The 15,306-nt window shown below is 34.5% G+C and overlaps 1 protein-coding gene across 2 annotated transcripts in view; it reads left to right on the top strand.

Moving 5' to 3' along the window:
- The first annotated feature begins 6,823 nt into the window (after positions 1-6,823).
- The window catches only part of LOC125235870 (torso-like protein), an 87,814-nt gene continuing 79,331 nt past the window's right edge, over positions 6,824-15,306 (top strand). For both annotated transcript variants that reach the window (XM_048142489.1, XM_048142490.1), the window contains exon 1: positions 6,824-7,121. The gene's annotated coding sequence lies outside the window, so the exon portion shown is untranslated. The remainder of the gene's footprint in view (positions 7,122-15,306) is intronic.

The following is a 15,306-nucleotide window of genomic DNA, read 5'->3' on the forward strand; positions in this document are numbered from 1 at the left end:
CGAACTGCTCCTAAACCACTGTATCCGCAAATGACAATCTGAAATACGAAGGTTTCTCAAACTGTCTTGTGAAGTTGTGGACTGGTTGCTTTGAATCATTTAAATATGAGCGAATTAAATAATAATAAACGACGACGACCATTTAAGCACTCTTCGACATTTTATAGAATGTGGGAAAGTTAAGAAAAGTACAGAACGATAATACAAATAGATAAGAACTTTATCGTTACTTAATGTATTAGATATATATTTTTTAATTCTTATTGATAAAAAAGATGTGTAGAATTGCTTTACAAAATAAAAGTAGGTATCAAATGAAATAGAGTATTTACTGTGATATTAATAGATGTCGTGTGAAGTGCATACTAGACTAAATTCCTATACATAACGTAGTTAGTATTATTCTAACCTTCATTATTTTTAGGCAGATATGAAACAGAAGTTCAGATCGCTGAAATTAATGTTGATAGTAATAAACGTATATTATATTGTTATGAATGCTGGTAGTTACTACTTAGTATTTGTGACGCAGTTTTCTTTATGTATTGGGTTCTTCTGTTGCGCAATAATAGTTTTTTTCAGTACAGATGCCCTTTTTTTTTAACGCAGTAGTGCAAGCAATGATTCATTTCTTGTCTGGTCGAAACTCTTAGCTTAGATTTAGGTACTGAAAATCGTCGTACGATACACGTGCGAAAAGGACATTCGCAACTCGTGTCGATTTAAAACACTCCCTTCGTTCGTGTATTAATTTATCGCTACTCGTATCGATTTTCCTCTTTTCCGCACTTGTATCTACAAGTATTTTGTTTGGGTTACAAAAAAAACAAATTATTTACTCTACTACGTTTTATTTATGTCTCTTTAACATTACAAATTTGTAGACACTTATCTCTACAAAAATCTTGACAATAGAAGTTCAGATCGCTGAAATTAATGTTGATAGTAATATTAATGACGACTACTTCAACAAGTGTCAATTGTGAAATGCCGCAAAATACTAGTTGCTCTATAGAAGACCATAATAATATGATCCCCGATCCTTTACAACCCAGCAGCTCGGTACGCACGTAAGGTTTGCTCCCGGGAAATACCGGTACCGAAAGTACCGGGAATTCCCGGGATTTTTGACCAAGTAAAGAACCGGGAAATCAACTTGAAAAATCCCGGTACTTTCGGTACTTTCGGGAAATATTTTTTTGAGACATTTTTGCTACAAAATTTATTTATTTCTGTTTATATTATTTAAACAGTTAAAAAATAGGCGTAGGTACAGGAACAGGCGCTTAATCACTATTTAATAGCGTTTGGCAGGCAACCTGGCAGCCGTAGCCACCGCGATACCCTAACTAGCCCCACTAGCCAGTTCAGTAGTCGAGTTTTATATTTTTGGTGAATGTTTGTTATATTAATTATTTTTTCTCTCTCAATCTCATTTAACTCATTTCACTGCATGTTATAATACTGTGTTCGCGAATTTTGCGATAGACTCAAAAACTACTAAAGGGATCTGTATGCGTTTTTCACCTATGTATGAATAGAGTGATTCTTGAAGAAGAATGTTTAAGGTTTTCTTATTATAAATTGATTATTAAAACATGACTGATTTAGCATTTTGGTTATATAATGAAACGTTTTTATTTTATGCTTGTATGAGAGATCATATCAATTCAATTATGCGACCGAGTATGTTAAAGGGGTATAATATGCAGCCTTTTGTCTAAAATAATAATCAACGTTTTTACTTCAAGAAAGGTAACTAACTTCCAAGGAACAAATTAGCTTTACTCAAATGTCATATGACCTGTAGTGACTAATATTATGATAAAATAATTGTAAACATTTATTTGTATTCTCCATTTAAGCGATCCTAATTAAATTTGTTTTTGGGATAAATTTAAATATGTAATTCAATTGGCAAATATGGGACATAATAAAACTGCGTTGGTTATAAATCAATGACACCAATTATATATTTACTCGTTAGAAACACATCAAATATTCAACAAGGGAGTAAAATCATAAACATGGTTACTATTAAGTTACGTATAATGAAATAGTAAAATATGCTTATTTTTAATTACAATTTCATTAGTCAGTTTCATCAATTTATTCAGGTAGTTTTCATTAATTAATTTTCATAGTTAAATACGGGTAATTATTATTAAATAATCAGACATAAACAGGGTTGTAGAGTTATTTATAACGAAACACTAAAACATTAACTTTTTAATTACATTTTCATTAATCCATTTCATAAATTAATTCAGACAATTTTCATTGAATAAATATATAAATTAATTCAGGTATTTATTAAATAATCAGATTAAGGTACTTCAAATAATTTCATAAACTAATTCAGACAATTATTATTATTATATAATCAGATTAAGGTACTTATCTCTGTTCGTGGCGCTGGTAGAACTAAAAGTCCCTTTTATAACCAGTCCAGGTAAACTTGCCAGACCGACCCGGTTTCTTTGTCTACCGACATTATTGCCATAAATTGAAATGTTTGAGAGAAACGTACCTTAAAATGTTACAATTATTAAACATTATAATGGCAAATCCAACAACTGCGTGTATATTTGTGCTAAAAGTCGGTAAAAATCACGCTGCTTAAGAGCTTCAATCAAAAACCCTGCCCGTACTATCGACTTATAAGAAAATAATGTATGGTGGAATTGTCGGTCTGATACATAAATGTAGGTCTAGAAAAAAAGTCGGCAATGGCTTATGTCTAACTTTTAATGATAACTGCTATAAACTCGCTTAACTTTTAAAAAATGTTTACATATATTGTGATATTACGGTATTCCACAGAAATTTCCAGAAAATGACTAATTTTCTCGAGAACGTTCCCTCTGACTAGCAAAAAAATAGTGCACCATTTCAAATATTTTTTTTTCCTTTAGTTTACATTCTTTGATTCAAATTACATGTTTGGGGAATTTTGTGAGGTTTTACTGCCGGTCTATAATCAATTATTATATTTCTTTAATAGTATTTGTCTTATTTCTTTTACTAAGCGATTAAACTTCTCCCAGTAATGGCAGATCGCTTAATCGGAGCAATGTATTGCAACGGTAACCATTGGTGCCTATGGTTGCCATGCCAGATAGTCGGGTTTAGGCAGAATTCTTCACGATTTTTTGTTGTTGTTGCACGGTATAATCTCACTATGAAAATGACTACGAAATAAAAAAAGGCAGATAAAATAATACGCCGAGCTAATCTGGTGCGGTTCGGTTATGGTAATATAATAATAAAAGACGTAAAATGCAAAAAAAATATGTTGTTTTATTTGAAAAAGCGAAAAAATGAGACCAGTCCCGAAAGTACCGAAAATCCCGGGAAATCCCGGTTCCATATTGCTTCGGTACCGAAAATCCCGGTTCTTTAAAACAGTACCGGTACTGCAATCCCTATACGCACGTTACAATTTTTTTTTTAATCTTCTTCAGTGAGGACAACTGAGTACGACGGCATATTTAATTGTTTATAAAGTTTGAGGATACCTGGAAAAAATGAATACAAGAAGCCATTTTGTAAATCCAATAAATATTCACTGCTTTCGGTCACGCGTGTACGCTACGACCATTTTGCGACCGTTTGTTGACCGTTTGGTGACCGTTTGTCGACTGTTTTTTACATAGAATATTACCCAGTCTTAATCCATATTTTAACAACTTTATTGGTTTTCTAGGCATTATTTTTATTATTTCAGTATAGTATATGCACCGAAACACTAAAACTTCACCAATTAAGTTATTTACACAAACACCGAGTAGTCAATAATATTATTGCTGGTTAAACTGAGGTAAATTGATGGCGCGTTGATAAATTTAGACTTATTTTATGAAATCACTCGAGCAATTTAATTGGCCATGGTAATTAGCCCACATTATATTACAAATGCAAACAATATTCATCTTTAACAAATTCTTACGCCATTACATTTTAATGTCAAATGATTTTATTTCTTTTTTAATTTGACGTCTCTGACAGTCGCCATTTGAAAAGAATGAAATGAACGAATGATTTTGGGAAAGTAGTCGCCAAACGGTAACAATGTGTGCACGCGTAGTGCACACTTCTGTCACTTCTGTGACCATTTGTGCCTGTTACCAATCGTCCCCATTTGGGTCGCCTCGACTAAACGTCGACCGTAAGGTAACTGTACACTATTCCGGGATAGTAAAATGTGGTACATTATTCCGGGATACTTTGGTTTTTGTCGCAAAATAAGGAAACTATCAGTAAAATCTTAATTTAATGCAGTATTTTATTAACTATAGATCAAATAGAACCGAAAAAGTCGATTTTCGAATATGTATCATATCTTTTGAAGCCGTGAGGTACCTCCAAACGCGTCAGTCGCAACCACGCAGTGGTTTCTATGGGCGTGTTTGACGGTGAGCTTAACGCGGCAGCGGAACTTCTTAAGGGTTTACTGTGATGCGGGTAAGTTTATTTATATTAAATTTGTATCATAATTGTCTTATAGTTATTAAAAGACATTTATATCATCGTTTCAAATTAATTTAAAGCATATTTTAAATAAAATACCCGCTCCCGGAATAATGTACACCATTTTGACGCGATGTACATAATTGCGGGGAGTATCACGGAATAACAGAAACACAGTCCGCAACGTTTTTATGTTTTATTACTATTTGCGGTGAAGTATATTTATATATTTGATGTAAATATATTGAGTAAAGATTACAGATTATAGTGACATAATTACGGTACATATATTTTTTAGATTTTAGTCTCATAATTGAGTACGAAATATATACTCGTTGAGTAATACGTGCGAAATATTGGAGTGTGGCATCGACATTAAATTTGTTTTATTTCATAAAATTAAAGCACAAAGGTTACTTATTTCGATGTTTTGAGTATAATTGTTATATATAATCTTCCAATGTACTAAGAAAAAATCTTGTTTGTCTTTTAATATAGCCTTCGTTTTGACTGCCGTAATTAAGTACAAGACTTTATATGAGTGTATCTTATTCCGGTATGCCTATATTAAGTATATTAAAATATAAAAACACAAAATAAGGTATAGAGACCCGACTATTATGTTTTTAAGCTTTCTTAGTTACCTAAAAATCTTTATACCGCATATTGGTTTGTCCGTCAGTCAGTCTGTCCGTCTACAATTTAGCTCAATCATTATTAGTACTAGAAAGCTAAAATTTACATGAGGATAATACATAATAAGATAGACATATATAAATATACAATAGTACAAATTCGTCGGACAATCAATCTGTGTAAGAATGGCCTATAATATTTATTTATTGAGTACTATTTATTTATATATACATACTTGAATAACTTATCACCACCACATGTATGTATACGGTGTAGCTCAATGATCAGCAGTACTAAAAAACTGAAATTTTCACGAGTACCATGCAATTTTTATAACCGGCAATAGTTTCTGGATTCAAATAAAAAAAAAACCCCGACATTCTAAAGCGTTTTTCATCAAACATGGCTAAGAACACTCGACTAATTCAGCTTTCAAACGAAAAAAACTAATCTAAATCGGTTCATCCATTCGAAAGCGATGCCTTAGACAGACAGTAAAACTTATAACACCCTGTCATTATACCATACAATCGTTATACCGTAAAATATCATATGTCCCATCCCACCCCAACCCGAAACTTCGCATAATAAAACTATGGAAACGGATTAAAATCTATATTATTTGTGGTCATGGTTCATTAATATTTCTTGTATGTGGGTAGCTTTTGCATATTGTAATTGATTTTGAATACAAAAATAATTGATTTGTTTATAATTTGGATGTTTAGATTATTGCAATCCGATAAGGAATCTGAATTCAAAGGTTTATTATTTTTTGCTTTTTAGTTTCTCCGTGTTTTGTAACGCGCTTATTTTTGAAGGCGGTTTTATTTTTTGTTAATTGGCAAAATGTGTTTTGACGTGATTAAAATAAAGAAATACTTATGTCATTTGTTATAAAAATAAAAACACGTAAAAATTTTGGGGAAAATATGATTTTTGCTACTTCCAGGCTGCGAAACAGCGCCATCTAGTTTTATCCCTAAAAGGCTATTTCAGGAGTAATTGCACTTTTTTAAATGGGCTTTGTCAGTCCCGGTATATATGGTCCTTGATATATATAAAAGCACATGTATATGCACATGTATATTTTTGTTCAGCGATTACAGAGTGGTTTTAATCCGCTACTTTTGACGCTAAAATTCACTTTGACCATAATCCTTTATGGGAATCTATTTTCTTTTTGGTGTAATATTTGTGTAATATGTAATTAATATCTAAATGTAATATGAAATAATCCAGTTATTTATATTGTATTTCATAGAGAATTAGGGGTTACAACATTTTTGAATTTGCGCCATCTATACACATTACGTAGAAACTACGTGAACCAACCTTATCAGCTAACATTTCCATGAGTGGCATGTATTAGTTCTGCTACTTCACGTAAGATGGCGCTTTCATAACGTTTTATCGCCATCTAGTAGTAACTGATGTAAACGTTATACGACTAGTCATAGTATACACAATGGCGGATAGATGGCGGTATAAAGTACATAACTTAAAAGTTTTTTTAACTTTAATTTTATGAAGAGATTATGATTAATTTTGTTTATTAAAAGAGTTTAAACAATACAATAAAGGTCTAAAACACTAGTAAGAATACACAGCAAGATGTTTAATATAACTTAGGTAACTTTAAAAACTTGTCGCCCGAGTTCAGTCACAAGTCAAGTCAAAACAAATACCTAGACCAGTCAGTGACCGACTGCTGTGCAGACTGTCTGTGCCGCTCGCGAGTTTTAGATGCGCGCGGAGCAAAAAAAACTTAAAACACAATTTCCTAAATGAGACTGTATCAAAGGACAAGTTTTTTAAACAGTCGTGAACGATTAAAAGTCTGAAGTGATTGTTTTTAGTTCGGTCGTTCAGTTTTTTTGTAAATTGCTGTGATTCGCGGTATCGTGTTCTATTGTTGAAAGCCACCGATGTTGTTGTTTTAAGAGGATGTTTTCGATACCCATGGTCCTAGGAAATCGGTTTCTGGTTGGATTTTGATGGAATTATAATCTCAGGTAAGTTTGGTTATTAAAAAATCAAACTGGCTAACTAGACAGGTAACCTAACAAGTTTCTTTTAAATAAGACTGAATATTTTAACTTAAAAACCTTCTGTTTCTTGTTAGGAACCTTTAGTGCATTGTAGTACTTACCTATTAATATTTTTGAGTAGGTATCCATAATTTTGGAATATTTGATAAGATATTGTTTAATTCATTACTTACGTCTCAGGTAGTTTATTTGAGTTTTTTTTTACAATATTAATTAACTCGGTAGGGTGCCAATTTAACCCGATGAGGAATTGTTTGCAAATTCATATATAATTCTAATATATTTAGGTACTTTATAAAATAAAAGTATGTTCTGACTTTAGGTACAGAAGGCATTAAAATTTTGGTACTTACTTACCTACTCCTAATTTATCTGTTCATAGGTAAGTCCAATCAATCAATCAAATCACCTATAATTTGTAAATTAATTACCTGACATGTCGGGTAACATTCGAAATTTTCGTTATTATTCGAATAGGTACAGTCAGCAGCAGAAGTTGCGTAGCGGGCAAGGTGTTCAAAATGAACTTGACACGATCTTATTTTTAAGACAATAAGAGCGTGTTAGGATCATTGTGAACACCTTGCCCGCTACGGAACTTCTGCTGCTGAATGTACACCTTATACCTAATAATGAAAATACCTAGTAAGAAGTAGTTACTAAAATAAAATTATAATTTTACTTACTGTATAAAATACATCAGGTACTTAAAAACTAACTTTCAGGTGTATTCGGATTTTGGTTATGCTATTTGTTTTATATATGAATTTGATGTGTGTAAGAAGTTAAGAACCCAGATCGAATAAAATTCATATTTATGTACCTATTTACTTTACTACTTACCTAGGTATATAATAGTACAACGCCTATTAATGACGCCTGTATGAAGTGATTTAGTAACTAGCATTTGCTTTCAATCTTCTTTGAAGTTAAACCAAACTTAGCAGCGACTTTGATAGCCTTTATTATAGCCTAAATTTGATATCATTTTTACGCTTACCTAGTAACCCCTGCCGTGCACAGACGCTGTTATCAAAATCGCAATCCGCGGGAAGATTCACAGAAATATATAGGCCCCGTTATTACCATTATTCTTCTCCTTCCGAACAGACTACCTCTTCGTTGACACAATTCAATGATTACTTCTGTTTCTGCTAAAAAAAACAAATAAATTATCTCGCGGAACCCTATCGTGACAAAACGACGACACAGCCGTTGCATCGACCTACTTCCAGAGACGAAAAAAGACAGTTTCGACTGCATTGATCTATTCTCACGAGAGTCGTAAACTATCTATAGACACGGACTGCCATATAGGTTTTGTACATCTTAAGAGGATACGGTAGCGAAAATGCTAAAATGGAAAGGAGCCCCCCTTTCAACTTGGGAATTTTAGTTAAATATACAAGTGTTATTAACTAGATTTATCGAAAAAAAATTGTCCATTAAGAACAACTCAGTCAACAGATATTTCAAAAAAATCTTTAAAATCGAGGTTCCGCTCTCGACTCTTTCCTCCTTCAAAACTTAATCATTGATCAGAACGAAATTTGAGAATCTGAATAACAATGAAATAATCTATGTCGGACCGTTTAGCTTTTTTGGTTAATTGTTACCAATCTTGAGTATCACACCTTTTTTTGCGCCACAATGCAAAAGGCCGTTTTTGGAAATTTTTGATTGGCTCTAGAATCTTTAAAAAGCAGAATATCAAAAAAATCAAAACGGTCCGACACAGATAAAAATAATAACAATCTGTGTTGCAAAATTCATTGCTCTATCTTCAAAAACCAGGGAGGAAATAGTCGAGAGCGTTTGTATGGAGAATTGACCCCTACCGTATCGTCTTAAGTCACACGAACCGGCGGTAAAACGTCAAATCTTATCGAATTTACCTACGCTCTCATTTTTAACCCCCGACGCAAAAAAACGACGGGGTGTTATAAGTTTGACGTGTCTGTTCTGTCTGTCTGTTTGTCTGTGTGTGTGTGTGTGTCTGTCTGTGGCATCGTAGCTCCAGAACGGATGAACCGATTTCGATTTAGTTTTGTTTGTTTGAATGCTGAGTTAGTCGGGACTCGGGAGTGTTCTTAGCCATGTTTTATAAAAATCGGTCCACTATGTCGCGGTCGGGGTTTTTTTTTAATTTTAATTTTGTGGTTATAAAAACATGATTTGTTTGGGAAGGTTTATGAGACTCATTGTATGAAAGTTATATGTGACTGAATTATGTGTATTATTAGTTTACACACTTTGTCAAAATTTGAAACATTAAGCTAAAGCACATAAAGAGTACTATCGTACAGTATGGCCACTCCCGCTCCCCGCTGAAAGCGCCGCCCACCCCCTCTCGGTTACCTCACAGTTACCGCATGTCAAAAACGCGAACAGTCGACCTGTCATATCTCACTCATACAAACATAGTACGCGTTCACCTACACGAGCTTAGAATGTGTGCCAGGAACGCGCCTATTTCATATATTTGATCGCCAGTGTCCGAGATGTGACTCGACAGTGACCTAGTAGATGTCACTTTTAACCTTAACGGCCCAGCCACGACATTGGTCTAAGCGCGGCAGCGGCGAGCGGCAGTCATACGTGCGAATGAAAAGTCCCATCGCTGTGTCTCGCTTCAATGTATGGCCGCCGCTCGCCGCTGTCGCGCTTAGACCAATGTCGTGGCTGGGCCGTAAGTCATTGTCAATAAATGTGACAGAAGAGTATCATATATTGGGCACTGGAGTATCGGACGCTGGTACAGTCACCGGCATAAATAAGTGATGATTTCTGTGCCTTGTCGTATTAACGTCTTGTTTGAAATGTCATACGAAATTGTCAAACGATTAAAAGCGACAAGGTACAAATATCATCACTTCTTTATGCCGGTGACTGTACTTAATAAGATCAATTTTATTAAAAAATCAATCACATTTTTTAAGGTAAGTAGATGTTTTTGTAATACAGTCTTAAATTTCAATGAGTGGTTATTTTATTACAAATTGAACTTAATATTGAGATCAAATTACTATAATTAATGATTGACAGTTGCTATTATTAAGGAATACGAGTAATGACTTATTTCGTTCTCATATTGCGATCTTTGTCGTAATTTCATCATTTGCGCAAGGAATTGGGTAAATTCATTCAGATGCAACCAATCTGTCAGCATCCTTGAATAAGACATTTGCTTAATGAACCGGTAGCTAGGTCGTAAGCCGTGAAGTATAAGTTGTCCACATCGGGGATCGAACCCGGTTAGTATTTCGTCACTACTTTTAAAAAAACTTGTATCTTCGTCTGTCAATGAAAAGAAAATTGTAGTAAATATGTATGGAATGCATATAGACTTACTGCGATTTAACTTTGAGGAACAGCGTGAGATACGAGATTTTTAGGGTTCCGTAGTCAACTAGGAACCCTTATAGTTTCGCCATGTCTGTCTGTCCGTCCGTCCGTCCGTCCGTCCGTCCGTCCGTCCGTCCGTCCGTCCGTCCGTCCGTCCGTCCGTCCGCGGATAATCTCAGTAACCGTTGGCACTAGAAAGCTGAAATTTGGTACCGATATGTATATCAATCACGCCAACAAAGTGCAAAAATAAAAAATGGAAAAAAATGTTTTATTAGGGTACCCCCCCTACATGTAAAGTGGGGGCTGATATTTTTTTTCATTCAAACCCCAACGTGTGATATATTGTTGGATAGGTATTTAAAAATGAATAAGGGTTTACTAAGATCGTTTTTTGATAATATTAATAGTTTTGGAAATAATCGCTCCTAAAGGAAAAAAAAGTGCGTCCCCCCCCTCTAACTTTTGAACCATATATTTAAAAATTATGAAAAAAATCACAAAAGTAGAACTTTATAAAGACTTTCTAGGAAAATTGTTTTGAACTTGATAGGTTCAGTAGTTTTTGAGAAAAATAAGGAAAACTACGGAACCCTACACTGAGCGTGGCCCGACACGCTCTTGGCCGGTTTTTTAAAAGTAGTGACGATTTAACAACATTTAACTATTGGCATCAAATGTAGGAACGGCCGGAGTGTAGGTAAAAACGTTCTTATTAAATCTTAAGTTTAATCTTTACTTAAGAAATGGACCTCTTACGTCGAACTCTTAATCGAAGTCAAAGTAAACGTATAGTATATACACAGTTGTTTTAAAATTCTCTTAAAGTATTCACTCTAATCACTAACATTTAAGATTTTAGAATTTTAATGGCTGTCTACTATTGCTTGTCGTGACTGAATCGACTGATAGTTAAATCAATAAATTAAAATCTTAAAAAGCATTGTATTTACTCCCACAGATTTACTTAATTGTAGGATCTCGAAAACCTCTCAATTTATGAATAATTTTCACTTAATTTAAATCAATTTGCAAAACAAGTAGTTACTTAAATATTCTCACAAACCATCACATTTGCTAACAACACAACAAATACATATTTGCTGAGACAAAGATCGTTTTCAACAAACTTGAAAACCTCTTGAAGTATTTGTCGAGCACTTCACCCTACGGGGGAACCTGTCAAGCACTTGCAACGACACATGATGCTTGCTTTTTATATTCCACTTAAACTTAACGAACAGAAGTTGACCAAAAATAGCCGGCGTATCATGCTTCCAATTTTATCACTTATCCACTTGGATAAGACATCTGTCACTCTCACACTGACATACTTGCCAAAGCGTGAGGGATACTTTATCCACATAGATAAGTGAGAAAATTGGAGGCATAATACATACGCCTGCTGGTTTACTTTTTATCGGACCATCTCAAAAATTAATATGCTTTATTGAGCATCATATGAACTTTGTAGACCTGAGTTGCCTATACAACACACAGACAATGAAATACAGTTAAAAACACCGTAATAACAATAACTAACAGGAATTCGGAATTTCATTCAAAAGACTAACTCATGCTCAAACTTCTTAATCGTCTTCTGATAAATATGAGAATCATTAACATAATTGTCATTAAATTAACATTAAACAATCAGCATTACAAGAGTTTAACTTTATAGCATCGTAAACCCATAAAAAAGGATTTTCTTATCTGATATAAGGATCCTACTTCTCTGGCGGGCTATTATGCTTTCATCACTTATCATTATCAACGTGGATAAAACACCCGTCACTCTCACGCTGACATACTTGGCAGAATGTGACGGATGCTTTATCCACGTACGAGTAGATAAGTGATAACTGATAAAATTGCAAGCATGGATCATAGGCCTCCTGAATGAGGGTTTGCCGCCAACGTGTATGAAGGTTCGTTTGTCTGCCATGTCCTATCTTTTATTTATTGCTTACCTTTTGGGCTGCAAATCTAATATGAGTAACTATAAGTGAACAGAATAATATTAAACTACATACCTATCTAATAATTCGCTTAAAGTACGGAAGCAGTTTCAACTACATCCTTCATCGTCAAAGAACCTAGATAAGTCTATCGTTCCTCATTACTGTTGATTCGTCAAATCCCCCCAATTTGTCCAAATCCAATTGAGATCCGAACCTAAGTCACTGCACAATTGACCTCATAAAAGAACACACTAAATTGGTTCTTCCCGTCTGGCAGCTGTGATGTTCCGAGTACCAAAGGGGCAGTAAAACTATGACTTTGACACTTACATACTATCTTTTTAGAAGAAATATTGGTCTGTTCATCTTTAGACTGATAAATGGCCAGGGTGCAGTAGGTAATCCAAATGGCACGAGCGAAAACTCAAATGAGCCAGTTCACCTTGTTGATGCGGAGACAGTGTTGACGCTGTAGTAAACAAAACACACGTTGATTACTAGTATACTTACCTATTTCACGTTATTATTAACAGCTACGAGTATAACTCTACCTACCAAACCAAAATATATATCCATGTATCTTAGAAACGGTTATTTTTAACCCCGACGCAAAAACGACGGGGTGTTATAAGTTTGACGTGTCTGTCTGTCTGTCTGCCTGTCTGTGTCTCTATCTGTGGCATCGTAGCTCCCGAAAGGATGAACCGATTTACATTTTTCTTCCATGCAATGAATTTGCTGGCTTATAATGCTAACTTATTATTTGATAGAATACCATATTCAGATTTATGTTTATATAGTTGCTTTCTCAAATGCAGAGCAATAGTTTCAGCAACACCATTATGACCTCACTGTATTTTTCACAATCTATTCATTTATTGCTAACCCTTCGGCTGTATCTATATCTAAAGAATGGAACCAACACAATGTTTACCATAACTTTGCCGCACGATCAGAACTGCTCGTGACTCAGCCACTCAGTTTTAAAACGGCTTATGCTCCTGAGAAATATAGTAACACCTTCCAATGAGCAAATTTCGACCATAGTAAAGCCTCACCAGAAATATTATGTCTATTGTCAAGAGGGCGCTGTTATTCTTATAACAGTTCCTTATATTATGAAGAAAATGTTTCTACTTAATGAAATTCCGCAACATGGTGCGTATTATAATTCTGGTGAGGCTTAAAATGTAAAACGTCATGAATAGGTAAGGGCCGATATTGACTAGACGGACACGGGACAACCAACAGAAACTTCTATGGTACAGTTGCCAGATATTTATGACCGGCAAAGGTGCTCATAAATACCTGAACACGGCATCGCGAGTCTCTCTTATCAAGGTGTGTGTGTGTGTGTGTGTGTGTCTGTTCAGTTGTTTTTGCCGCTTCGTTATTCGAGCATCTAATGGTGACTGTAACTAATAATCTATAGGTGGGTAATAATATCTACTTCAGCAGTTGACTTTACGACATGTATAATAGATATAGGTTCAGTACGATCCGCCTTGCCGAATCCTATTCCAAATCCCATACTACAATTGAAGGTTCTTAAGACTTTTTAAAAATACACGCCGAAAATACCGTGGTTCACGGCCTAGCCTTTCAATTTGATTCCATTATCATTTCTATTAGTGGATAAACAATGATTGAGAAATTACTTGATTACTTCATAAAGTCCTCTATTGATTCATTTGTAAAAATAAGTGAAATTGATTGTTATTGTATCGTTACGTTCCCTTGCGATTGTAATGTCGTTGACTCATGACGAATTGACGATGGTCAAATATATACATTTCGGAAAATGGTGCCTCTGTTAATATAAATAAACATGATGAATATCATATCCCTAAAACTATATCTACCATCCAGACGTTATTCGTTCAAGGCAGATGTCCATCCTTTTCATTCCTGCTTCTTCTTCAGCTGATCTTTTAATGCCATCAATGGTCATGACATCAATGTTCTGCTGTTCAAGACCATGTGATGTTCCGAATCCATGTTGGAATATTTTCTTCGAAAAGCATATGTGTAGTTTGAATTGTATATAATACTAGCCTTTGCCCGCGGCTTCGTTCGCGTTAAATTCGAAAATTGCGGAATGCTCCAAACAAACTTCCACCTCTCGTTTTAGGGAAGTTCAATTATCTTCACTCAAAAAATCACGTCAATCGTCGCTCCGTTTTGACGTGACGGACAAACAAACACACATACTTTCTCATTTATAATATTAAATAGTGTGGACAATAGATATGACTACTTTAAAAACACAAATCAAAATGTTGAATAAACTAATAGTATTGTTGCCAAAGTTGCAAGTAGCAGTTAACGAATTTAATATCAATTGTACACAACGAACAAAATAGACCCTAATAATAGATATGGCTACTTCAAAAACACAAGTCAAAATATTAAATAAACCAATACCAAAGTTGCAAGTAGCAAAATTTAATGAAGGAATAACAATTGTACCTACTCCACGAAGGATTATGATCACTTAAGGTTCTGGAAATGCCAACGCACGTGAGATAATTGCTTTGCAAAGGTCAGTATCGACTTTTGCAATGGTCATTAGCATCATAAGGCTCAACGTTTTGTATTCCTATTTTAACAAATTATTTATAAGGTTTTGTTGTGGAGGGCCTGTGTGAAAGATGATATGAAATGAAACGCAAACAAGTAAATTATGAGATGACGGGCGATAGAGAGGTATGGAAGAGAAGGACAGGCCACCCTAAATTACTGGGATTAAGGGCATGCGAATTGGTTGTTGTTACTGACTAGTTCTTGGAGATAAGGTTCGGGTATTTTAATATTTTTAATTAAAATAATGTATAAATAGGTAA

This window comes from Leguminivora glycinivorella, chromosome 18 (genome assembly GCF_023078275.1).
Source record: "Leguminivora glycinivorella isolate SPB_JAAS2020 chromosome 18, LegGlyc_1.1, whole genome shotgun sequence".
In the NCBI taxonomy this organism is placed as follows: Eukaryota; Metazoa; Arthropoda; class Insecta; order Lepidoptera; family Tortricidae; genus Leguminivora; species Leguminivora glycinivorella.